The sequence below is a fragment of the Bufo gargarizans genome, chromosome 5 (assembly GCF_014858855.1).
Source record: "Bufo gargarizans isolate SCDJY-AF-19 chromosome 5, ASM1485885v1, whole genome shotgun sequence".
Taxonomy (NCBI): domain Eukaryota; kingdom Metazoa; phylum Chordata; class Amphibia; order Anura; family Bufonidae; genus Bufo; species Bufo gargarizans.
The window spans coordinates 385,155,137-385,182,127 of record NC_058084.1 but is presented as its reverse complement, the minus strand read 5'-3'; the positions used below and the strand labels follow the sequence as shown (position 1 = coordinate 385,182,127).

Sequence of the window (26,991 nt, the reverse complement as noted above, 5' to 3'; positions counted from 1 at the left end):
AAGGGTGCAGAAAGAAGCCAAATTCCCTCACGTACATGTACGTGAAAATGCGTGAAGGGGTTAAAGAAGCACTCCCACAAAAATCTGTATCCTCTGGCCCATTAAAAGGTTCATGATGCAAGTTGCACTGAAGGTAATCTTTTTACCAGAGGCTGGTATAACCTCCCTTCTGATCCTTAGCTGTGTCATGTGACCAACACTCTGCCTCTCCAACTGACATAGGACAGGTAGAAGTCAGATTCTTCTTTATTTATTCCTATGAGACTGACATTGAGGCTCCCATAAGAATACATAGATAAACTGTATTCCTGTCTACACATAAGATGCTGTGTTATTTGGCGAGCGAGAGTGTTGGTCACATGAAACAGTTTAGGAGCATAGCAGAGGTTATAACTCAAAAATACAGTCTCTGTTAGGAAGATTACCCTCACTACAGTTTACATCATGTACTGTAGCTGCCTAACAGGTTAGAGAATAAAAATTCTTTGTGGGAGTGCTTCTTTAAGAAACCCTGACATGAACACAGAGGCCAGGAAGTTTTTGGAAGGTAATATATCAAGGGTAAGTTTGCATTCATTGCCCCATAGCAATGTGGTACCCTTCATCCTAATATATCAGGTACAAGCAAAGTAGAAGTTATATAGAAGACTAAGCAGCATCAACTAAAACCTGATGAAAAATTTCTGAACTATTTGAACAGATAATTTAAACTGTATAAATAAAGCTTAGTGCAAACCATTCATAAGAAAAGCCGACACACACTACTTGAGCCATATTTATGTTGATGGCTGATGTTGTCTCCATAGAGAAGTATGCTAGTAGTGGCAGAAACAAGCAATTATAATAGCAACAAATACAAAAGATGAAGGCTAGGGTTATACAGAGACACCAATTTCCATTACACATGCTCATTGGACTATGCTTGGAATGCTTATCCGTATTGATGTTGCTTCCAAAACTTTGAGTCATTAACAGTTAGCAAATTATTTTGCAGATTCATGAATTTTAGCCAAACTTCAACATCAGCCAGATCAAGTAACACATGTCTAATTGGAAAGGTTCTGTGATTGCCATTGTCAACAGGTGTGTTCTTTGGAACGACACATGAATTTTGACTGATATGATACACTCTTCTCTGCAAGATATTATTTTTTTCTTCCTGTTTACTCTTACTATTAGTTCAAGATGATACATGTTTCAACCAGATCTTTATACTAGAAGCTATAAATCTGTTGAAATTAGAATTTGTAGCAGCAGTTTATTCTCAGCATCATAAGGGGCTAATTGGTTACCCTACGCCATTGGTCCCCAAGTAGTGTCTTGCTATAGGAGTTCTGTTCATATGCACTGGTTACAATAAAACATTCACCCTGATTATTTTGCAAAAATATTCTCACCCCTGAACAGTGCCAATGTGCAAATTTTCTCATAACGTTACATTGTGCTGCTCCTCCTAGATATTGAAGTATGGCATTATGAATTGACAGCTAAGCATTACCATCCCCCTTGTCAATGGGCTGTGTACCTACAGAGTGTGGCATAGTCAGCACTGAGTGGGGAGTGTAAAACTGTGTAGGGACACCCCTCAGCTGGTAACAGTTGTCAAATTATTCCGATATTCCTAGAAGGTATAATAGAGGAATGACGAAACACAGAGTTCTAAAAAAAGATGCTACAGAATAGTTATTTCATGGAAAATATAATTATTTACTAAAACGGGCATGTCAGAAGAGGGGACAGGTTCCCTAAAATCCCAAACTTAGAGATTAGTCTGCTGCCTTATATCACTGCGGTCCTGTGGTCCAATTCGAATGAAGACACCATCTGCACGGAATGTGTATGTTCTTCCTGTGTGGGTTATTCTGGGTTTCCTCCATCTCTGTAAAAACATAATGATAAATTCATTGGCCGCCACTGAAATTGTCCCTAGTGTGTTTGAATGTAGAAAACTTCGAGACTGGGCGCTAGATGGAGAACAGGGACATCAATGTGGTCAAAATAGGGTCACTTTATTAGATCGCTCGGTTCATCACTGCATCATTGACTTCATCAGACCTTATAATGATGTCCATCTTCTCCAGCTAGTGCCCTGTCTCCAGGTTTTTCTCCTCCTTGCCTGTATCCTATGGCAATGCCTGCCACCAGACATGGTTTGGAGCGCCTGCAGCTATCTGAGTTTTCCATTCCTACTCAACCTTAGCGTTATACCTGTTTAGTACAACTGCTATAGGTGAGCAGATGCCCTACCACCTAGCCTCTTTCTCTGCTGTGCTGATATTGAGCTACGGTGTGGCCCTATGTGCTTCTAGCTTTTCTAGCATCAACAATGTAGATTGTTAGCCTCATGGTGGCACGGACCAATGTAAGTAATCTCAATATTAGTACAGTGCAGCACAGTATGTTGGCACTATATAAGCAACAGACAATAAAATAAATATACAGGTGAAAAATTAGAATATCATGCAAAAGTCCATTTATTTCAGTAATACAAATTAAAAGGAATTGCATTAATGCAGCTTAAAATTTTAATTTTGTAAAAAGGTTCAATATTCTAGGCTCAAAGTGTCACACTCTAGTCAGCTAATTACTCCATACCCCCTGAGCAAAGGGGACCTCAAAATTGTGACTTTGTGGTTTCATAAACTGTAAGCCATAATCATCCAAATTATAACAAATAAAGGCTTGAAATATCTCACTTTGCATGTAATGAGTCTATCTCATATCTTAGTTTCACCTTTCAAGATGCATTACTGAAATAAATGAATTTTGCACGATATTCAAATTTTTCGAGTTTCACCTGTAAATGTAAAATTATCATATACCCAAAATTGGATGGTTAACACTGACCGTGCTCAAAGCTCTTGACTGTAATGGCTGTAGGTATGAACAAATGAATTGCATCCTGTTACTAAGAATATGTGTTACTAAGGAGTGTGGCTCAGCAGTGTGTCTCTCCCGGCGCGGCCATGCGGAGGCTGAGGATCCCGCTGAGGATCCCACTACTAAAGCCTGTACAGGTGCATTTATCACACTGACAAATCAAAAATTTTGAGTATCAGATCATATCCTAGTGATAAAAAAGCATAGAGGTTGGACCCTTTTAAAATGTAGCTTTTATTAGTTCAATTAAAAAAAGCAAAAAATGTGGATGTTATCATGGGGTGTTATATTTTGCTTTTTTTAATTGAACTAATAAAAGCTACATTTTAAAAGGGTCCAACCTCTAGGCTAATACTCACTTCTACGGACACTTATACTATTATATATATCTAATTTTTTCTTGGAAATTTTAATAAAAAAGCATACCTAGGATATTGGTGGACAAGCATTCTATTACAGAAAAGAACAGAAAAAAGTATCACTGTATCTTAATGGGGTATTTCTATCTAAGGCAGTTGTGATATACACAGGAAATACTATAAATGCCTTATAGGATCAGGGGTCAGTACAGAGATCTCTCCAATGATCTATTTATGCCCAGGACTGTGACAAGGGGACATCCTCTGCGTCTGGAGGGAAGAAGGTTTGTACACAAACATAGAAGAGGATTCTTTACGGTAAGAGCAGTGAGACTATGGAACTCTCCGCTGGTAGAGGTGGTGATGGTGAACTCAGTAAAAGAGTTTAAGAGAAGCCTGGATGTATTTCTGGAGTGTAATAATATTACAGGCGATAGTTACTAGATTTCTGGAGAAGTTGTTGATCTAGTTATTTTGATGACTTGATTGGTTTTGGGTTTGATTAGATTGCCTGTTTTTGCAGGATAACAGGATGCATGGATGTCTTTTTCAGCCTTACAAAGTATATTACTATGATCAGGTCGCTCATCTTGGACACTCACCATCTAGAGAACAGGAGAGTCTCTTTGCTGATTCCCAACCACCAAAATCTCCATATACAGTGGGATGCGAAAGTTTGGGCAACCTTGTTAATCGTCATGATTTTCCTGTATAAATCGTTGGTTGTTACGATAAAAAATGTCAGTTAAATATATCATATAGGAGACACACACAGTGATATTTGAGAAGTGAAATGAAGTTTATTTGATTTACAGAAATTGTGCTATAATTGTTTAAACAAAATTAGGCAGGTGCATAAATTTGGGCACTGTTGTCATTTTATTGATTCCAAACCCTTTAGAACTAATTATTGGAACTCAAATTGGCTTGGTAAGCTCAGTGACCCCTGACCTACATACACAGGTAACTCCAATAATGAGAAAGAGTATTTAAGGGGGTCAATTGTAAGTTTCCCTCCTCTTTTAATTTTCTCTGAAGAGTAGCAACATGGGGGTCTCAAAACAACTCTCAAATGACCTGAAGACCTGAACAAAGATTGTTCACCAGCATGGTTTAGGGGAAGGATACAGAAAGCTGTCTCAGAGATTTCAGCTGTCTGTTTCCACAGTTAGGAACATATTGAGGATATGGAAGACCACAGGCTCAGTTCAAGTTAAGGCTCGAAGTGGCAGACCAAGAAAAATCTCAGATAGACAGAAGCGACGAATGGTGAGAACGGTCAGAGTCAACCCACAGACCAGCACCAAAGACCTACAACATCATCTTGCTGCAGATGGAGTCACTGTGCATCGTTCAACCATTTGGTGCACTTTACACAAGGAGATGCTGTATGCGAGAGTGATGCAGAGGAAGCCTTTTCTCCGCCCACAGCACAAAAAGTGCCGCTTGAGGTAGGCTAAAGCACATTTGGACAAGCCAGCTTCATTTTGGAATAAGGTGCTGTGGACTGATGAAACTAAAATTGAGTTATTTGGCCATAACAAGGGGCGTTATGCATTGAGGAAAAAGAACACAGCATTCCAAGAAAAACACCTGCTACCTACAGTAAAATATGGTGGTGGTTCCATCATGCTGTGGGGCTGTGTGGCCAGTGCAGGGACTCGGAATCTTGTCAAAGTTGAGGGACGCATGGATTCCACTCAGTATTAGCAGATTCTGGAGACCAATGTCCAGGAATCAGTGACGAAGCTGAAGCTGCGCCGGGGCTGGATCTTTCAACAAGACAACGACCCTAAACACTGCTCAAAATCCACTAAGGCATTTATCAGAGGAACAAGTACAACGTTCTGGAATGGCCATCTCAGTCCCCAGACCTGAATATAATTGAAAATCTGTGGTGTGACTTAAAGAGAGCTGTCCATGCTTGGAAGCCATCAAACCTGATTGAACTAAAGATGTTTTGTAAAGAGGAATGGTCCAAAATACCTTCAACCAGAATCCAGACTCTCATTGGAACCTACAGGAAGCGTTTAGAGGCTGTAATTTCTGCAAAAGGAGGATCTACTAAATATTGATTTCATTTCTTTTTTGTGGTGCCCAAATTTATGCACCTGCCTAATTTTGTTTAGACAATTATAGCACACTTTCTGTAAATTCAATAAACTTCATTTCACTTCTCAAATATCACTGTGTGTGTCTCCTATATGATATATTTAACTGACATTTTTTATCGTAAGAACCAACGATTTATAGAGAAAAATCATGACGATTAACAAGGTTGCCCAAATTTTCGCATCCCACTGTACTTTAATTAAGAGGTATGCTCTTTTGTGCATGGCCTTCTCCATTAATGTCTGTGGGAGCTACAGAAAAAGCCGAGTGAGTAAAGTAAAACTTGAACTTTTTCTTTTGGTCTTATAAAGGAAACAAAAATATTATTCCTAGGTATTAAACCTTTAATATTCTGTTTCCTCCAAACAAAACGTCATCTGTCCATATACTCTAACACTTACTCTTATTTGCTAACTTTGCCTATAAAACCTTGAGAACTGATAACTTAGCAGACTCAAATAAAACACTTAACAGTTTCACTTGTAAAGCTCTTAAAAATACACTTATAAAAGATATTAAGGTTATTAAGGCCAGAAAAGGGCCCATTTTGTTTTCTACCTCCTTTTTACTAGTTTTGCATGTAGTATTTCATACGAATATTCCATCACCATGATGTCATTATTTTTTTACTTTGCTTTCTTAAGCCTGTGTAATATAATTTTGACTTTTTCACAAAATTGAAGGCAAACATTAGTGTTTGATGAAAGCTCAATCGTTTCTCTCCTCCCCTGGTAGCTGTTTGTTAAAAGTCTGCCATGCAGAAGCAGTCAAACTAGGAAAGTGATGTTATTTCAGCAAAGCCAGAGACCGTCTTTTCCTGTAAATATTAGTACATCCTGCTCGCAGTGTTAAGAATTGCCAGCCATCCTGTCATGTGAACGGAGCCAGCTCTTACTGTAGCCAACATTCTGTCAGGTGCTCAATGCATTACATCAGAAGCCTGCTCTGGCTTAAGCAGCGGGTTTAACTTTTCAAATTTTTTTCATTTTTTTTAACCGTCTCCCTTTGTGTCAACATATTTTATGGGCACTGGCTTCTGTCACGCTCCAAAATAATTAGGGACTAAACAAACATTTAATTTTAATGTTTTAGAGAAATTTGTATTGGTAACTCGGTGCCATCAAAGAGGAAAACAGTTTGCAGGCTGACATCACTGAAATTGTCACAGAGCAACAAGACATTAACATATGGGTGGGCAACAGAAAATATTCATCACAGCCTCGAAAATCTGGGCAAGCTTTAGAGTGGAAATGTGTTTTAGACAGGAGTTCCCAAAGCTCCCTTCAGAGAAACCAGGTAATGGTGAAATCATGCAGGGGACTTGTCACTTTACCAGTGACTCATAGTCAATGACATACGTTTGGACTTGTCCGTGAATAATCATGAAATGGCTTTGCATTACACAAAGCAAAAGTGCAAGAGTGAAATGTTTTTGACATTAGGAAGTACTAACATGTAAAAAGTTAAGTCTGCTAGTAAAAGTTTAGTCAGTGATCATCAATTATAATGGATACGTCTTATCAGTGTTACCCAAGCCAAACTGCTTTATTCATCTACTGAATTGCAGCTTTAAGGTAGTGGATTGTCACTATGTTTCATCCGGTTATTCCGATTAAATTTATGTGTTTATATAATATGAAATCATGGAATTTTATAATATACATGTATTTAAAATTATGCATACATACTTTTTCTTATATTAGGCAGTTGAGCCATATATGCACAGCAGCGGCCCATAGATCAGTCCTGTATCTATCTATGGCTTAACTGAAATATGGCATCAGTCATGTGACAACCATCCAATCATGTGACACCTGACATTCAGTAAGCAGCAGTATTGCCTGACATATATGTGGTGTCTGAACACAAAGGACACATAACTAAATAGGACTATTGGAGCAATAATGATTTTATTTTTGTACTGTGGTTATTACAAAAATGACTGTACATCACTTTGTGCTTTCACATGGTCACCTGTCTTGAGGTGATTTATAAAATGGCTGCATGTCTCTAGGTAATGTCATGTTGTTAATAAAGTGAAGTGTAAAAACAAACACAACACACACAGAAAACAATGTTAGATCTGCTTCTGCACAGACACTGACATAAATTATGCTTGTAGTAATACTGTATATAGTGTATATGCTCTGTTTCTCAATTTACTACTATTCACCAGTTAGATATCTAGGCAGTTAACTGGATGTCAGAAGTCACATGACACTAAAGCGGAACACATGATTGACACCATGTTTAGTCCTATACAGCTCCCCTATGGATACATTACACAGTACTAAAATCGGTTGTACCAAGTTTTCCTTTACAGAGAGGCTACTGAGCAAATATAATAAAGATTTGCAAAACTCAGAACGGGGAGCACATAACCTTAAAGGGGTTGTCCCATCTTGGTATTTCATGGCTGAGATGGGAATAACCCATTGTATTCTGCCAAGTAGTACTGCATTTTTGCACAACTTACACCAAAATGTAGGTGCACTCACGTTAGTAAATGTGGGGCTGTGTGTTTTACTGCAGCCCCTGCAGCAGTTCAATCTGAAAATGTGATCCTTGGACCAGATAGGCGGTGTATGCACATTTTATCTGGGCACTATATGCAGTATCCATGAATATTGTGCACGCTATTTATTTAGACTCTATATGACAATATGTATCTCTACCTTGTTAGACACTACTTGCCTGTCATGCACTTTACCTGTCCATTGCTCATTCAAAACAGAATATTAATGTGTTCAAAGTTGAAGACATACTGAACCAGCATGGCTACCACAGCATCTTGCAGCGGCATGCTATTCCATCCAGTTTGGGTTTAGTTGGACCATCATTTATTTTTCAACAGGGCAATGACCCCAAACACACCTCCAGGCTGTGTAAGGGCTATTTGACCATGAAGGATAGTGATGGGGTGCTGCGCCAGATGACCTGGCCTCCACAACCGGACCTGAACCCAATTGAGATGGTTTGGGGTGAGCTGGACCGCAGAGTGAAGGCAAAAGGGCCAACAAGTGCTAAGCATCTCTGGGAACTCCTTCAAGACTGTTGGAAGACCATTTCAGGTGACTACCTCTTGAAGCTCATCAAGAGAATGCCAAGAGTGTGCAAAGCAGTAATCAAAGCAAACGGTCACTACTTTGAAGAACCTAGAATATGACTTATTTTCAGTTGTTTCACACTTTTTTGTTATGTATATAATTCCACATGTGTTAATTCATAGTTTTGATGCCTTCAGTGTGAATCTACAATTTTCATAGTCATGAAAATAAAGAAAACTCTTTGAATGAGAAGGTGTGTCCAAACTTTTGGTCTGTACTGTAGGTGTGGGTTCAAAGGATGGGACCCGCATCTATCAGACATTGAGGGCATATACTAGCAGTAAAACTCCAATGTATGAGATGACACAACCCCTTAACAAAGTGAGGACCAGAGTGGCAGAGCTAAGAGTGGTAAGGCATTAACTCTTTTATTATTTGAACACATGTAGGAGCTTTGAGGACCGACAATCCCTGCAGCTTGGATTTTTTTTTTTTATGTCAGCATTTCAAAAACAATAATGTTTTTTTTTCGACTTATCATATAGTTGTATGAAGGCTCCTTTTTTTGTGGGAAAAGTTTTATATTTAAATAGCACCATTTTGGGGTACATATAATGTATGATATAGCATTAAAATTTTTCATGTTTTTCCTACTTTTGTCCAATAAAAACTCTTTATTTTTGCAAAGTATTCAATTTTTGTGTCATTGCACTCAAAACCCCATGATATTTTTAATAATATTTTCAATGGAGCTGTGTGAGGTCTTGTTTTTTGAGACTTTTTTGTTTTTGCTGTGTCATTTTAGGGAACAAGCAGCTTTTGATCTATTTTTATTACTGTTTTTGGAGTTTGGGAATAAACAAGAAATACCAATTTTGGCATTGTGTCTTTTTTAAATGATATTCACATGTGGAATAAATAATATTTGTTTTATTGTACAGGTTGTTATGAATGAAAAATAAAAGTAATCAAAATCACACATAGATAAATACAAAAATAACATCTTTATTAGTCAATACAACAATGAGTAAAAAATGCAGGGAGAGTTGAATAGTAGAGAAAACAGGTAAACCCCAAAGCAGAAGTAATATGTGGTAATAAATATTTCATGGATATATAACCATAACTTGAGACATATTGTATCACCAGTTAATCCTACACAGAAAGTACTTATCAATGAGATAAAATACAATAACAGTAGTGTGGGGATACCAGGTATTGATAGTGGGGCGACAATAAACATAAATCATCTACCACAATCATCCCTTATCCCAGGAAAAATTTCCCTTTGCAACTCAATGTGAACAGGAAAATTCACTGTGTGAAAAACTGGGTATAGCAAGGTATATGTGGTGGCATGACCGACACCCAACACAGCTGACAACCAACCACACCCTGAGTATAATTACAAGAGGCAAAATACCTGTAATAATGAATACCAACCATTTTGGGGAGAGCAGAAAGCCTGACATACGTTTCGCAAGGTGCGCTTCTTCCGGAGGGGGGGGGGGGGGGGGCGTTTCTTGCCATGTCCTAAACTTACCTATATATACCTCACTCAATCAATCCACACCCAACAGATATCCAATGGGCTTATCCCACCTGATCACATGGTGCCGATCTGGACATTGGTATTGGGGAAGTAACCCAAACTCCGCCCCGTGATATCACATGATCGCTTACATGATCACCAAGGTGCTACAGAATCAATAATTTCTAACGATAATTTGTTTTCCTTTAGTCCTAACAGCAGCACAGATGGGGTATTCCACCCCCCGTGAACTGGTAGGACCGATGTTGAATAATAAATTGAATAAACGTGAAAACCACACCCACATAACCCCTATAAAGCAGGGGATCACCCTGAGCCCCTTGTGTAATGTACAAGAATAAAGTAAAAAAACATAAATACAGTATTTATAACTTTAGGGAGGGATATTTGTGTGCTGCTGTTAGGACTAAGGGAAAACAAATTATCGTTAGAAATTAACGCTTCCCTTACATCCTAACCATCAGCACAGATGGGGATTTGGCAAGTAGAAACCCTATAAGGGAGGACCCTCATGCCCGGCAGTGGATAACACTGAATGCCCAAAGGAAGAGTAATCGGCCACTCTGGAGTCAAGTCTGTAGTGGGTGATGAAAGTGGAGTGGGAACTCCATGAAGCAGATTTGCAAATATGTTCCAGAGGAACTAAATTTCTTTCCGCAAAGGAGGTAGACACAGACCTGGTCGAGTGTTCTCTTACGAACTCAGGAGGCTCTAGATTCTGAGAAACCATAGATTCTTGAATGGCTTCCTTAACCCATCAACTGATGGAAGGCCTGGAGGCTTTGTGGTCCTTCTGGGCCCCTGCAAAGAGAATAAGAAGATTTTCATCTTTCCTGAATTCCTTAGATCTATCTAGGTAGATCCGGAGACATCTCAAAATATCGAGGCAATGCAGGCCTCTATTTTCTTCGGAGGGCGCATGGGGAAGTAAAACCGGTAGAGAAATAACTTGATTAATGTTGTGGAATGTTAGTACCTTAAGGATGGTAAGAGTCTTAAGAGCACTCGGTCCGGTAGAAATTTGGTATATGGCTCGTAAGCTGACAAAGCTTGGAGCTCCCCAATCCTTTTCGATTATGTAATCGCCAGAAGGAAAGTTACTTTGGTCGTAATATACTTCATGTCCATTTCCTCCATAGGCTCAAAGGGGGAGATGATAGCCCCTTGAGCACAACCGAGAGATCCCATGTTGGAACTGGTTGAATAATGGTAGGTCTTAATCTTGAGGCTCCCCTCAGGAATCTTTTGATAAGCGGGTCTTGAGCAAGGGACCTATGGAGATAGGCCAAAATAGCTGACGTCTGTACCCTCAGGGTGGAAGGGGATAGCTTCTTATTCAGCCCATCTTGTAAGAAGTTTAAAACGGTGAAAACCGATGGCTCCGTACTAGACACTTGCTTCCTTGTACACCAGCTTTGAAATATTCTCCAGATTCTCGCATAAGCTTGGTTAGTAAAGTCTGCCCTGGTGTGGGACATAGTTCTCAAGACCGCACTAGAGAGCCCTTCTAACTGAGGAAGGGACTGGTCAATCTACAGGCTGTCAGGTTGAACATTTGAAGCTTTTGTCAGCTGTGAGTGTCCCTCGACACTAGTGCATGCTCTGGGGGAAGCCTCCAGAATTGTCCCTGACTCATCTGCACGAGTTAGGTGAACCAAGCTCTTTTGGGCCAAAACGGGATTATGGCTATGACAGATGCTTGGTCTTGCCTTATCTTCATCAATACCCTCGGAATCAAGGGAATTGGAGGGAAGATGTAAGCCAGCCTGAACCCCCACAGGATTGACAGGGCATCTATTGCCACCGGATTGTCCTCCCTGTAAAGGGAGCAGAATCTCTCCAACTTGGTGCTAAACCTTGTGGCCATGAGATCTATCTCTGGCACCCCCACCTGAGCGTAATTTCTTTGAATATGTCCGGGTGGAGAGCCCACTCTCCTGTGGGGAGTCCTCTGCTCTGGCGATCATATTGAGAGATCCTTAAATATGGACTGCCGTAAGATGGGTGAGGTTCCTCTCTGCCTAATCCAAGATCAAACCTATCTCTCTGAGGAGATTTTTTGATCGACTGCCTCCCTGCTTGTTGATGTAAAGGACAGCCGTCACGCTGTAGTTTTGAATTTCCACTGCCTTCCCTAGAATTAGGGGAGCAAAATGGAGTAGGGCTAGCTTGATAACATGGATCTCCAGGAAATTGGATGTTAACAACCTCTCCAGAGAAGACAAGAACCCTGTACTGTCAGATTCAAAGATGCGTTGGTAGTAAGTATGATCCAAGAGGGTTGGATCAGAGACTTGCCGTGAGACCACCATCTGAGAGAAGATCGGGTAGGATAAGACAGGGAGTGACTCCATTTGACAAGAACCTCTGCTTGAAGAGGACATAGATGGCAAAGTGCCCAAGGAACTGCATCTGCGGTTGCGGACATAAGTCCCAACATCCACATAAGACGGTGAAAAATTACCCTTTGGGAGACCGAAAGGAACTGTGCAGATTCTCTGACCCGAGATTTTCTCTCGGGAGTGAGGTGAAAAGTCATCCTGACCGAATCGACTAAAAAGCCGAGAAACTTCACTGAGGTTGCTGGGAGAAAATTGGATTTGCTCCAATTGATTATCCATCCCAGCTGATGGAGGAAGGATACTGTAGAGGGAAGGATTATTATGATTAATATATGTATATATGCCTTTTCATATATACATATACTGTATATTGGCCCTGTATGGCCAGTATGGGCCCAAGTATGTGTATGCATAGAGATGTATGTATGCCCCCTTGTCAGCATACATCTCTATGTATATAATATGTGTGGGTGGGGTTATTGCTGCCCATTCATACCCCCAGTTTTGTATATATATATATATATATGGTCCCCCAGTTTTATATCTATGTAGGTATAAATATATATATATATATATATATATATAGATGTGCCCCAAGCATCTATAAATATATATATAGTTAAAATGCTGGCCGAATTATGTCCAGTTTCGGACACTTCAAAGGACAGAGGATCAATAAAGATCCTCTGCCCTTCGTCACCATCTCCGGCAGTGCCAGAGATGGTATGCCTAACAGGGACATGGGAACAAAGAGTTCCCATGCCCCTGTGTGCCGCTTACCTCTGGTGCTGTAATTACAGCGCCAGGGATATGCGATATCTCCACAGGCGGAAGGATCAAAGGATCCCCCCGCCTGGGAGCGCCGGCTGGTGCGGTCATGTCATATCACCGCGCCAGCCCAAGTGAACCTGGCCGCAGGCATGCATGGAAAACGGGAGTGAGCAGCGCAGGGTTTAAATACCCCAGCGGCACTGCGCTCGGGACTCGAGAACCCCTACCCGCCTCCCTAAAGGAGAGCGCTTCGCTGCGCTCAGGAGTCTACCCCCTGCACCCCCTGCAAGAAGGAGAGCGCAGGCAGTGATGTGCTGCACTGCTCTCTGAAGACCGCCCCCCCCCCCCCACTAAGAGGACAGAGCGCAGCCAGCACTAGCAATGATGGAGCTGCGCTAACCCCATACAGTCCTGCACATACCTGACCAGCCCAGACCGGAGGAAGAGGCTGGCAGCGCTCAGAAGAGAGGTTGAGGGGGCTGAGTCCAGAGAACCCCTGCTGCCCCAGACCCCTGTAACCTTTTTAGTACTGCAGTCCCTGCACTGCAGTAACCCCTGCATTACTTGCTGCCCTGATCCCTTTAACCCCTGCATTCCCAGCAGCCCCCCCTGTGGACCCTGTAACCCCTGCAGCAGGCAGGTGGGTTGCTGATATTTGAATGGATGTAAGTGTAATGTAGAGATAGTGTGTGGAGTGGAATTGGGAATTGTGTAGTGTAGTTAGGTTTGTATTGTGTTTACTGTAGTGTTATTGCTGTACTGTGGTGTGTGCGTGTATATGTATATATATTTATAACCATTGATCTATAAATATATATAGATATAGCTTATAATTAGACTTGTATTATTGTATTGTATAATAAATACTTTATTATTCATCGTACAGTGTATGGTCATTAGTGGTCGTCGCCGTAGTAGTAGCAGTAAGTCGCACGTAGTTTAGTTCAGTGGAGTGTATAGGCAACAGAGGTAGTTAGTTAGTTAGACAATTAGCTAATTAGCTAGAGAGTAGTTTTGTTTATTTTAGGCATAAATAGGCGGAGTCATCACTGGACGACTCACGCCTATTTATGAATATTAATTATTGAGATTTGCATAAATATCAATAATTAATATCTCCTTTAACATATACAGCTAGCAGCAGATGTTGGGATAGGATCGCTTAAGACGGTGCTTTGAGGAGCCAGTCGTCCAGATAAGGTACAATGCTTAGCCCCCGAAGTCTTAGAGCGGCAACTACTGCCACCACATCCTTGGTAAATGTGTGTGGGGGCCAAAAAAATACCAAACGGGAGGGCTACAAACTGAAGATGTTTTAAAATCCCTCCTACTTGTACCGTGATCCTTAAATATTTCCTGGAAGCAGGATGGATGGGAATATGGAGATACACATCCTTTAAATCCAGGGTAGCCAGGTAATCTCATTGCGCTAAGATGTTCACCACAGATTGGATGGTTTCCATGAGAAAATGTTTACGCTTTACGTACTGATTCAAAAATCTCAGATCTATAATCATCCTCCAGTCTCCTGTCACCTTTATTACCAGGAATACTGGGGAGTAGATACATGCCCCTTGTTCCGGTAGAGGAACTTCCTCTAAGGCCCCTTTCTGAATATACTCCAGGATGTAAGATTCTAGCGCCCTTTGCTTGATAGGAGGAAGTACTCTTGTCTTCATAAATTTGTCTTGAGGAATGGATTCGAGTTTGATTAAATAACCATCAAAAATTATTCTCAAAACCCAGGGATCCTGGAGATGTTGAGACCAGGTGTCTAGAAAGTGGTGTAGGCGGCCGCCTACAGACAAGAGGGGGGCAGGATGAGCAAAAGGCAGGGTCACACCGGCTGGAATCCCGGAGCCTCGTGGAGGCCCAAAGTCAGAGCAATATTTTGTCCTTGGAGCCTCTGGAGCATTTTGCGCCCCGGCGCTGATTACCCCAATCTCTTTGAGGTATTGACTGGGGAGCGGATCTGCTCCCAAAGCGCCTGCCCCGACCACGAAAGGACTGCTGGCGAAGGGACTTGCCTTTCATGTCCGACAGTCCCTCTATAATACGGTCAAGCTCTGGGCCAAATATTTTGCCGGGTTCAAATGGAAGGGCGCACAGGCTGTGTTTAGATGATGTATCCGCCTTCCATGGTTTCAACCATAGAGGTCGGGCAGCGTCACACAAAAAATCCATAGCTAAATTGGCCATCTTAAAAGATGCCAATATGTCAGACCTACAGAGCCCCTGGTATATGTCCGTCTGGATTTGGCTTAGACGGGATTAAAGGAAACTAGCCACTTCCGAGGAGGATATCGCCACTGAAACCGTGGCCGAAGTTGCTGAATATGAGGCACACTCGGCCTTCCTATCCATAGGGTCCTGCAAGCTTGATCCATGCTCAGAAGGAACTACGGTTCCTTTAGACATCTTGGCTATAGCCATGTCGACCTTGGGGACAGGCCCCCAGGAGGATAATTGGTCCTCACGGATAGGAAACATTGTCTTGAACCTTTTGGTTAAATTCAGACCCTTCTCAGGCTTCTTCCATTCCGTTTTCATCATGGAAAGAAGGGTATCATCTGCCTTGAAGACCCTAGGCCCCCTAGAGGCAAAAGTTGAGGCTTCCCCCTGTCCTAATCCTAGTCCCCTGGTCAGCAAACGCTGAGTTCTTTCCAGCGGAAAAAAGTAAGAAAACGCATCTTCTTCTTCTGATGAAGAGGATGTAGATTCCTCTCTGATGGTGTCAGGATACCCTGACGTGTCCATGGCCTTTGGAGGGGACACGGGTCTAGCTCTCTTGTGGGTAAGGGACAGCTTGAGATCCTCCACAGTAGCAATCATAGCTGACATACTTGAGGTTACATAATTCCTCACCGAAATGTACATATCCTGTACAGTAGGCTCCTGGGTTGGAGGCTGCAGTTTTGCCCTACAGCTCAGGCATCTTGAAAACTCATATGAATCTTCCAAGGGAGTGCCACAATCATAGCACATTAAGTGCTTTCTTTTGGCCGAGGTCTTTCTAGAGGCCATTTTACATTCGGCAGACCTGTTGCCAGTAGACATACTAGGAGGAGAAAAAAGAAATGAGAAAAAAGAAATTTCTACTATAAAAATTGAGATTAATCCAGATCCAATTATACCCGAGATAGACGAAAGTACACTCTAATGGGAACACTGGAGGCCAAATAGTCTAGCACAAATAGCAGGCACTAGAAAGCTAAGAATCTCAAGAAACAGCAAAATCCACCTACTGCACTCAGAGGCCCAGAAACTGCCAAGGGAGGTTAAAATAGACTGCCTTGGCACCAGAAATAAGCTCCGCCATAAAGGGAGAGGAGCCAAAAAGCGGCCTTGCAAGATCTTAAGAAAATTCCCCTACAAAGCAAGTTAAGAGACCTAATACCCTCTTGGTCCAGGCTGCTAACAGAATTATCAGACTGGAGGACACAGGCGGAATTGGCGTCACACGGGCAACGCCACCTCTGCCAGCAATACCAGCGCCGCAGAGCCAATAGAGGTAAGGGACGCTGAAACTCAGAGAAGTAGAGACCCACGCCCCGAACTGAACTCCCCAGAGCACACCGTGAGGACGAAGGAACCGCATCGGCAGGGATTCCCAGAAGGGAATCACCATCAGTCCTACTGTCGGGAAGGACAGAAAAAACACAAGGGGCTGAGGGTGATCTCCTCCTTTATAGGGGTTATGTGGGTGTGGTTTTTAATTTATTATTCAATAAAATTCCATCGGTCTTACCAGTTTGCGGGGGTTAGAATACCCCATCTGTGCTGCTGGTTAGGATGTAAGGGAAAACAAAATATGAGCCAGAAGTCACATGGAGACGTCACATGACTAAGCATGTGACCCTGTCTGACCAGCCCTCCAACTCCATCACATGACATGTATAAAAAACTGCACATAGAATACCACACACAGAGACAATATACTATGTAGTCACTCTGAGATATATGAAAGGTGTGCACCTCCGCAAACTGAACATTGGTATTAGGGAAGTAATCCAAACCCCGCCCCGTAATATCACATGATCGCTCACATGAGATTAACAAAACACGAGCCAGAAGTCACATGGAGACGTCACATGACTAAGCATGTGACCCCATTCGACTAGCCCACCAACTCCATCACATGATTTGTATAAAAAACTGCACATAAAGTACCACGCATAAAAACAATATGCTATTGAATATCTGTTGTGTGTGGATGGATTGATTGAGTGAGGTATATATAGGTAGGTTTAGGACATGACAATTCTTTTAATAAACAAAAAAAAGTATTCAATGAAAGGTGTAATTTGATTGATTGCTATAAGCAACTAAGCCAGTTCTACTTTACACCGGTGTGATAAATGGCACCACTATTGTTTAAAGCATGTTTTTATGTTTAACATATTTTTGATGATGTCATTTTTTATTTTCCATGTTACTATATGTATTTAAGCAAAAACCATAAAATCCTGCAGTTTTTACACTGGCCACTAAGCCTAATAACAGGTGCCACTTCCTGGTCTGTACAGATCACTTTAATGCAGTTACCTGCTTATCTGTCATTCTAATCCTGCCTGTAATGATGAGGAGATATCACCTTTGTGTATAGATAAGACATGATCTACCATTCACAGTAGGTGATTGTCAAAGCTTATCTAATCTTTCCTTGTACAGTGACCTCTGCACAGGTCACAGAACATGCCTAGAAGACTCTCCCATAGAAATCAATAGGGTCCCCTTTTGTCCATTGGTCTATGGCCCATGGAGCTGCCATAAAGCAATTTTCTTAATGCTTTCTAAATACTGCTGAGAACAGCAAGATGGCTGCCCCCATAATCTTGTTCAGGAAATAGAATGAAAAAATTTGTAATCAGAAAATGAAAACAGATTAGAAAAAATGTGTTGCGATCTCATTTTAACTAGCAGTTACATTTCCTTTAAGTATTGCAGCTTATTATGTCTATAACTGTAAACCTGACAGACTACCTATTAGGCTCTGCCAAATTCATCCATACAAAGCACACACAATTGTTAGTCCTTTGGCTGCTATTGCAACCCTTGGCACCCCACAATTCTCATTACGAGTGGCTGAGAAGGGGAACCTTCTCTAAAACCACTTAGAGGCTGTAGTCCTCTCCAGTCCTGGCTTTTAGAGCAGGGTGTTAGGTGTGTAAAGCGGCCTGCAACTGCAAATAAACTCATGCAATCTCTGTAAAAGCCCCTCCATTTTTGGTTTTAGGAATGTATTGCTGTTATTTATGCATATGTAAGTCTTGTTGTGGGGCACTGAGGTGATACAGATGTGCATAGGTGTTTTGGTCAGCTGCAATTATAAAGGGGTGGTGCCGCAATATGTACCAGGGTGGGAAAATATACCACATAGACTAGATAATGTGGACATGTTTTTGTGGCTTTGTGACCCACCAGAAAGAGTCCAGGGAGAAAATATAGGTAAGCTCCATTCACAACAAAATAGTTCAAGTTTGGTGCAGTAAGGAAATGCACATCCTGTGTGTGTGCCCGGTTGCTGAAGTAACTGCATCCAGAGCATGGCATCTTCAGAAAAAAGAAGAGGCAAGGAGAGCACTAATTAGAGAAGCAGCCAAGAGGCCCATGGTCACTCTGGAGGAGCTACAGAGCTGGTAGGTAGAATCTGTCCACAGGACAACTATTAGTTGTGTATTTCACAAATATGACCTTTATGAAAGAGTAGCAAGAAGAAAGACATTTTCGAAAGCTATAAGAAATCCCATTTGCAGTTTGTCGCAAGCCATGTTTGGGACACAGCAAACGTGGAAAAAGGAGCTGTGGTCAGATGAGACCAAAGTAGAACTTTTTGGTCTAAATGCAAAACACTCTGAACAAACCATCCTGACAGTGGAACATGGTGGTGGCAGCTAAATACAGGGAAATCCTGGAGGAAAACCTGGTAGAAGCCGCAAAAGACTTGAGACTTGGGCGCAGGTTCACCTTCTAGCAGGACAATAACCCTAAACACACAGCCAGAGCTACAATGGAATGGTTTAGATTAAAGCATATTCATGTGTTAGAATGACCCAGTCACAGTCCAAACCTAAATCCCATTGAGAATCTGTGGCAAGACTTGAAAATTGCTGTTCACAGATGCTCTCCATACAATCAGACTGAGCTTAAGCTATTTAGTAAAGAAGAATGGGCAAAAATTTCAGCCTCTAGATGTGCAAAGCTGGTAGAGACTAGTGATGAGCGGCAGGGTCATATTCATGATATTCGTTATATTTCACTTTTTTTACTTGAAAATCGGCAAGGTAATAATCACGTAATATGCAAATATTACGCGATTAATACAGGCGTGGGTCAAAAACGAATATATAGCACTATAGCAGTGGTGGCGAACCTATGGCACCGGTGCCAGAGGCGGCACTCAGAGCCCTCTCAGTGGGCACCCGCACCCTGTACAAAGTCTACGGCGTACCAATATGCCTTAGACTTTTCCTGTAGTGCGCAGGGCGCACTATGAACAGCACAGACAGCGCACTGACTCTAGGCAGGCTATTTTAGCTAAATGAAAAAGTACATGGACGATATACTATATTGTATTTAAGTAAAATCGCAGAGGTTAGCACTTTGCAATAATTAAGTGGGTTTTTGGTTGCAGTTTGGGCACTTGGTCTCTAAAAGGTTCGCCATCACTGCACTATAGAATATAGTGCTATATATTAGTTTTTAGAATATTCGTCATTTTTTCCATCTGAACACATGATTCCTCCCTGCTTCTTGCTTGTCGGCCAATGAGTCATTGGCCCACAAGCAACTTAAGCAGGGAGTAATCATGACTTCAGATGGAAAAAAATTACTTATATTCAAAAAAACTAATATATAGCACTATATTCTATAGTGCTATATTTTCGTTTTTGACCCACGCCTGTATTGATCGCGTAATATTCACATATTACACGATCATTACATTGCCGATTTTCGAGTACAAAAAAAAAGAATGTAGAATATAACGAATATCATGAATATCATCACTAGAAGTGAATGGGGACACCATGTTTGGGGACACCAATTGTTGCAGCAAGCAGGAAAATATAGCAGAGAAAGCAGAACTTGTACGAGAGCTGCCTTCTCTTCAAACAGCTGATCAGCGGGGGTGCAGGGAGTCAGACACCTGCCAATCTGATATTGATGGCCTATCCTGAGGATAGGTCATCAATAGTAAAAAGCAGACAACCGCTTTAAGCTATAATGAGTGTTTAGGACCTATCAGGAGATCAGATATAAGACTTCACATGAGCCTTCAGCTGAGTTCCCTGACAGGACACAGTGTAAAAACATGCTCTGCTGCTGTAACGAGAAAGGGGATACGTTTCTTTTTTTGTTTTTGATTTTAAAGAGACTAAAAAAACCGATTTTTAGCTCAAAATGATTACAATGTAATAAATACAAAATTTGCCCTCAAAGGAGTCCAGGAGTCCATATCCTTTTAAAATATTCTATGGCAGTCCGGCAATAATGAAGAAGGTATAGAGGGTATGGGAGACATAAAATTGCCAGTTGCAATAAATCTAGTTGCAATGGCATTTAAAAAGTCGCAAAACTGGGTTTTGCAACTTTTTTTTTACACCAAACCCATGGTGTAGGGGGAATGATAAAATTCCCTCTTAGTTTTTATCATTTTAGCGAAGGGCAATGAGTAAGCATAGTGAAGTTTAGTTAATCTAGTAATTACATTTTACTAATAATATATCTTTACAAATATCTTAGAAACCAAGATATTTACATTAAACGTCCTTAACATATGTGCATAGGATCTTACAAGTCATGTGAAGAAAGAAATCATTAAAGCCCAGTATTAAATCCTATGACCTATGCCCAAATGCTGTTGACAGGAATGTGTTTTGTAATGCATATTATGGCAATGAGTGGCCAACCGCCATATGGCAAGAGCGTCCTGTGGGTAAGTTTGTTATTAACAGGTCACAGCTGGAGTTAGAACAACAGCTCTTAGACATGTTGGTAATTGACCACCTATCAGTACAGTACAGGATGTGGTAAGTGGCCTTTGCAGATTGCCCAAGGAATAAATGCAAAACTGGTTAAAAAACACCAGTTTCACATAAGTAACCCTGTTGTGTAAATGTATATGAAAACGAAATAAGTTGACCACACACAGTATGGATTTAAATACTTTTTCCATTTCAAAGTTGATTTGCACACAATTCAGTTGGGAAAAGTTTAACAGGATAAATTGCAAACCTGAAAAAGCATCAACCCAATTAAACCATGCGTACTGACTGGTGGGGATGATCCTGGGGATTAAAATGATACTTTTAAAAATATTTTCATTTTTTATGCCACTGAGGGCTTTAAATGCCCAGAGGGGTGGAGCCTAGCCACTTAGTGCACCTCATCTCCTCATGTTTTCAGTGGTGGCCACACCCCTCAGTGCACCACCACCAATCAGCTGTTTGAAGGGGCAGTAGCGCTTGTGCGAGCGCTGCCTCCTCTTCAATGTTTACCTGCACACTGTCTACATTGTAGCGGTTCATCCCATACAGCTTTTCATCCCATTCACTTGAATAGGAGAAGAAGCTGTAATTACACTGCTCCACCCCCCCCCCCCCCAATGTAGACAGCGTTCAAAGTAAACATTGAAGAGAACTCAGCGCTCACATGTGTGCCGCTGGCCCTTCAAGCAGCTAATTATCAGGAGTGACATCAGTCGAACTCTGAGGATCCTGAGGATAAGTCATCCTGAGGATAAGTCATCAATACCATAAAACTACACAACCCCTTTAAAGGGAACCTGTCATTGACTTCATGCCGCCCATACTAACAGCAGTATAAAGTACAGACAGATGAGTTGATTTCAGCGGTCTGTCATTTAAAAGTTAAAAGTAAGTGGTTGCCGAGAACCAACATCACAATCATTGCAGACTGGGCTTGGAAAAGAGTCACGGCGACCTGAGAAGAGTCCTGGTTATTCATGAATTCCTGCTCTCCCGCCCACCTGCTGATGACTGACAGTCTTCTACCTAGTTTTCCCCCTTTCTCTCTAGGAGAGAACTGCCAATCATCAGCAGATGGGTGAGACAGCAGGAGATTATGGATAACCAGGACTCTTCTCAGGACTCTTCTTTTCAAGGTCTGGGCTGCAATGATTATGATGCTGGTTCTCAGCAACCTCTTACTTTTAGCTCACGAGTGACAAACCGCTGACATCAGCATTTCTGTCACTATTTTATGCTGCCCTCAGAGAGGTCAGCATAAAGTTGATGACGGGTTCCCTTTACTTAAGAGACAAGACTGTGCGCCAGTATTTTGGGGCAATGTAAACCACGCAGTAGGCAGAAGTGTCCAAAGATGCATCAGATTTATCATCCAGCATCAGCCACTTTGATAAGTTTGGCAGATCTTTAGACTGTCTAGTTTAAATGAAAATCCTATCCAGTATTAGTAAATCTGCCCTGCTGTTCAAAATAGTGGATAAGGGGGTATATGTAACCTATTAATATATAGGGTTTAGAATATCTGTGCCATAATCTAGCACTCTAAAGCACTGCCTGTTTGTCATCCAGGTCTTCTCCAAAGACAACCCTTCTACTTCCATTGTGTTAATGGCTGTTGATGGAGGAGCACGTGACATAACTATTATCGATGAGCGGCAGGGGCAATATTCGAATTCGCAATACTTTGCAAATATTCGGCATATATTCGAGAATTAGCGATTATTTTCTTGATTGCGAAAATCACCAATGTAATATGTGCGTATTGCGCGCAATACAGGCGTGGGTTACTGTTACATTTTTCAAGCTGCTAGAAGTTTCCTGAGACTGGAGAAAATAGTTGGCACAGCAGAACATTACAATAGCTTTATATGCAGATAGAGTGCTCCAATATATTCGCGATTGTGCAAATCGGCAATTAATGATGCGCAATACGTGCAACTTCACATTTTAGCAGGTTACTGATTGGTGCACTAAGTATTGTTGTGAACTTGTGACATCACAGCACTATGTCTGTAGCATGTATGTATGGACAGAAGAGAAACAGTAATTCCTATCACACTACCTAACACCCTGCACTGGAACCTATCAGCTACACTATATCAGGATATAACCTACACTGACTATCTCCCACTAACTATCTGTATTAGGCCGAATGCACGCGGACGTGAGCAGTCCGTGGTATCCCGGCCTGGCATCCTGCTGACAGCATTAGTTGCTATGACGCCATGCGCTTCGTGCTGCCACTGCACTACAGTAATACACTTGTATGATCTATACGTTTGTATTACTGTAGTGCAGTGACGACATGAAGCGCACAGCGTCATAGCAACCAATGACGCCGTGCACTCCTGCTGTCAGCAGGATGCCAGGCCGGGATACCGCGGACCGCTCACGTCCGTGTTCCACGTTCGTGTGCATTCGGCCATATATATATATATATATATATATATATATATAAGCTAACTAACTATCTAAGTTAATGACTCAGCAAAGCACAGAGCAGAGCAATAACACTGCTGTCTCTCTCAGAACTCCATAAAACCACAGAAAATGGCTGCTGGGGAGGTTCTTATATAGTAAGGGGTAGGAAACCTTCCTATTGGTTGCTAGGGATGTTGCTAAGCTCAGACAAAGACATTGCAGCCTTCTCATTGGCCCACAAGCAAGAAGGGAGGTTACTGATGAAAAAAAATCTAGAATATTCACAAATACGAATATATATCACTATATTCTACATCATCGTGAATTCTCGAAGTGGCGATATTTGCAATTTGAATATTCACACCCAACACTAATAACCATGTCCACCTGTGTCTTCTATTATAACTCACGCTGCATGTGATAGTTTTCTGCTGAACAAGCACATATGAAAGTATTCTATAAAATATCATCTGTGCACCAGGAAACTAGTGGAGGTACAGTGTGTTACGAAGGGAGACGCTAATGGATGGGGTTGATTCATGTGCCCCTCCATTACTGGCCATCTCAGGAGGGGAGTGTGCAGGTCTGTCTGTCCTTGGAGAAGGCCTGGAGGACAACCGGGCAGCGCGTCCTAGTAGTAGTTAATGGCACTAAGATTTTAACGGGAACCTGTCACCAGTTTTATGGTGTCCTAACTAAGGGCAACATAAATAAGTGACTGATTCGCTTAGCAAAATACTGGGTCACTTTCTTTAATTGACCCAGTCAATCTGCCAACATCTTGTATTGAAAAGCTCCAGCTGATAATGATGGTCATGAATATTTATGAGCTCCTGACTCTCCCCGCCCACCTGCTGCTGAATGACAGTTTGTTTCCATATGAATTAGCCGCAGGTGGGCAGGGGAGTGGCTATAGCTCTGAATTAAATATACGCTGGACTCAATGACATCACGCTGGACTAGAATCAGCTCATTAGCATATGGCATGCGGCATCTTTGTGTGTATATTATGAGGTAACCATCTGTCACACCAGTAAGTGAATACATCTAAGGTACTTTTTAGTAGTTAATGATTGTATATAATTAGTTAGATTATAATCAAATATCCACATGACAAGTTCCCTTTAAATACTACACTGTATATTAGTAAGTTATATAGAGCCTCATTACCAATTATTTGCACACATTGTATACCCCAACATCTTTAAAGGGGTTATCCTAATATTAATGTAAAAAATGAAAATCAGGCATCATATAGTACACAACAATCTCTTTCTATCAAAGCTAGAACCAGCCCTATATTTTACACGAATGCCAAGCTCTATTCATTGCTCCAGGGGCTCTACTAGTTTTATTTTAAGATGCCAGCTCAGGGTAAAGTGTCCTTTCTGCTGCATCTCTATCCCTGTAACTGTCAAAGCTTCTAACAGTAGATATGGCGGGTGGCAGTTGAAAGATAGAACTGAGCATGTGCAACCACCTCAGTGAGGTGGACAGAGAGATGAGTAAAATAACACACAGAAGGTGGCGCTATACCGATAGATTTTAGTGAATAACTCAGTGGCTATACTGAATTTTAATTACATGCAATTACAAAAGCATTCAGATCCAGGTGCTAGTTTGAAAAATGTAGAATATTCATAGGACAACCCCTCTAAGTTTGACTTTTAACGTGATAGCCCACATTTTAAATATGCATTGATTGACAATGTCTGTACATATTTTAAATATTTAATATATAAAGATGTGTATATTCTGTCTCTGTCTGGCACAGCACTTTTTTTGTAGGTTTTTAGTTTTTTTATATATTCAGTAGGGACTCTTCAGCCAGCAGTTATACAAATATTGCATTGATTAGGTATTATTGGTAAAATGATAATTTGCAGTAATTATTTATCACAATTATTTGCATATAGTATCAATATACAGTATGTATTTATCTAACTACATAAATGTAGGGTTCCACGGCCATTGCCCTGTTATGGTTAAATAGAAACCCACAAGTTGTATCTAGAAGTAATGTGAGACCAACAGAAGATTATAGGTAAAGACCTGGGCAGAAACATACATTTTCCATGAGAGGCGTCTATTGCAGAGTTATTCTGAAGCATTGCTTCTCGGGTGGATATCTATGTGATATGGCATCAATAAAGGCACCATATGGCAGCAAGAAGAGCCTACTGCTGTGTAGTACGGCGGATGACTCGGTATGATGTCTATACAGATTCTGCATGAGGCCTAATTCCATATCAAGAATTGCCAATATATTTTATTTAGTTTTATTAATTTTTTGTCTATTTCAGTGTAAAGCACAAATGAAAGTGTATGAATTACTATGAATTTACTAAAAATGAACATAATTAGCTGTTTTATAATTCACAATTGTAGAAAATACTGTGCTAAGCAGCAGGTGTCTGAACCGTTTTAGATGATGAATAATCCCAAAATCTTTATTTTGAAAAATTCAATAAAAAGATTAACAGCAAATAAATCTAATCTAAATATTTAAAGGAGTCGTCTAGGATTTTACAAGCAATGGCCTATTCTCAAGATAGGCCATCAATGTGTGATTGTTTGAATTCATTGATAAATATGAATTTATCAGTACATACTTTAATAGGAACATTTTTTAAGCATTTTAATATGTGTTTCCAGTGCTCAGCGGAACATAAAGTTGTCAGAATTATGTAAAATCATATTATGGTAATTTCTACCTACGGAGTTCAGCATGCTGTACATGAGCTGTTCCTGTATGTAATTGCTTCAACACGATAGAGTGATGAGAGAGTGATGAATGATAGATGCAGAGTTCACTTCATCAACCAGCATGAGGTGCTGTGGTGGTGAAGTCTGATTGACTTCATACAATATTGATAAGAAACAGGCACTGTTTTTAGGAATATATATATTTAAAGTATAAAGAAATATACTGTATTTTTCACAAAAGAAGATACACCTGACTATAAGACATACCTAAGTTTTAGAGGAGGAACATAGGGAAATTTTTTTTTTTCCTCTACCTCAGATCAGAACCTGAATCTTCGTCAGACCTCAGATCAGAACCCCAATCTTCGTCAGACCTCAGATCAGAACCCCAATCTTCATCAGACCTCATATCAGAACCTCAATCTTCATCAGACCTCATATCAGATACCCAATCTTCATCAGAACTCAGATCAGAGAAAATATAAAACAACTCACCTCTCCTGCCGTGGATGGTGCCACCACTCGGGAGATCCAGCACTATATGCTGCTAGGACACAGCACAGCTTGGCACCTGAAAAATAAGACCAGGGAACGGTGAGTAAAGCCAGCACTAGGAGTGCTATATTCACTTCCCCGGTCCAATTGTATTAATAATCGCTTCCCTGACAATAAGTAACAATACGATGTTAAAATCCAGGCCCCAAGTGAATTGCCCTATTTGGTTTATTTGCAAAATAAAGTCCATCTTATAAAGCAAAATATATGATCTAAAAATATTGCTTTTTATAACTGATTACAATTATTCTAATTAGT

General features: G+C 41.0%; 1 long non-coding RNA gene across 1 annotated transcript in view; it reads right to left on the bottom strand.

The window, feature by feature from the left end:
• Positions 1–1,774: 1,774 nt before the first annotated feature.
• The window catches only part of LOC122939630, a 29,479-nt gene continuing 4,262 nt past the window's right edge, over positions 1,775–26,991 (bottom strand). The window contains exons 2-3 of the long non-coding RNA XR_006390127.1: positions 26,674–26,749; positions 1,775–1,879 (exon numbers count right to left, since the gene is read on the bottom strand). This is a non-coding gene — a long non-coding RNA (uncharacterized LOC122939630). The remainder of the gene's footprint in view (positions 1,880–26,673; positions 26,750–26,991) is intronic.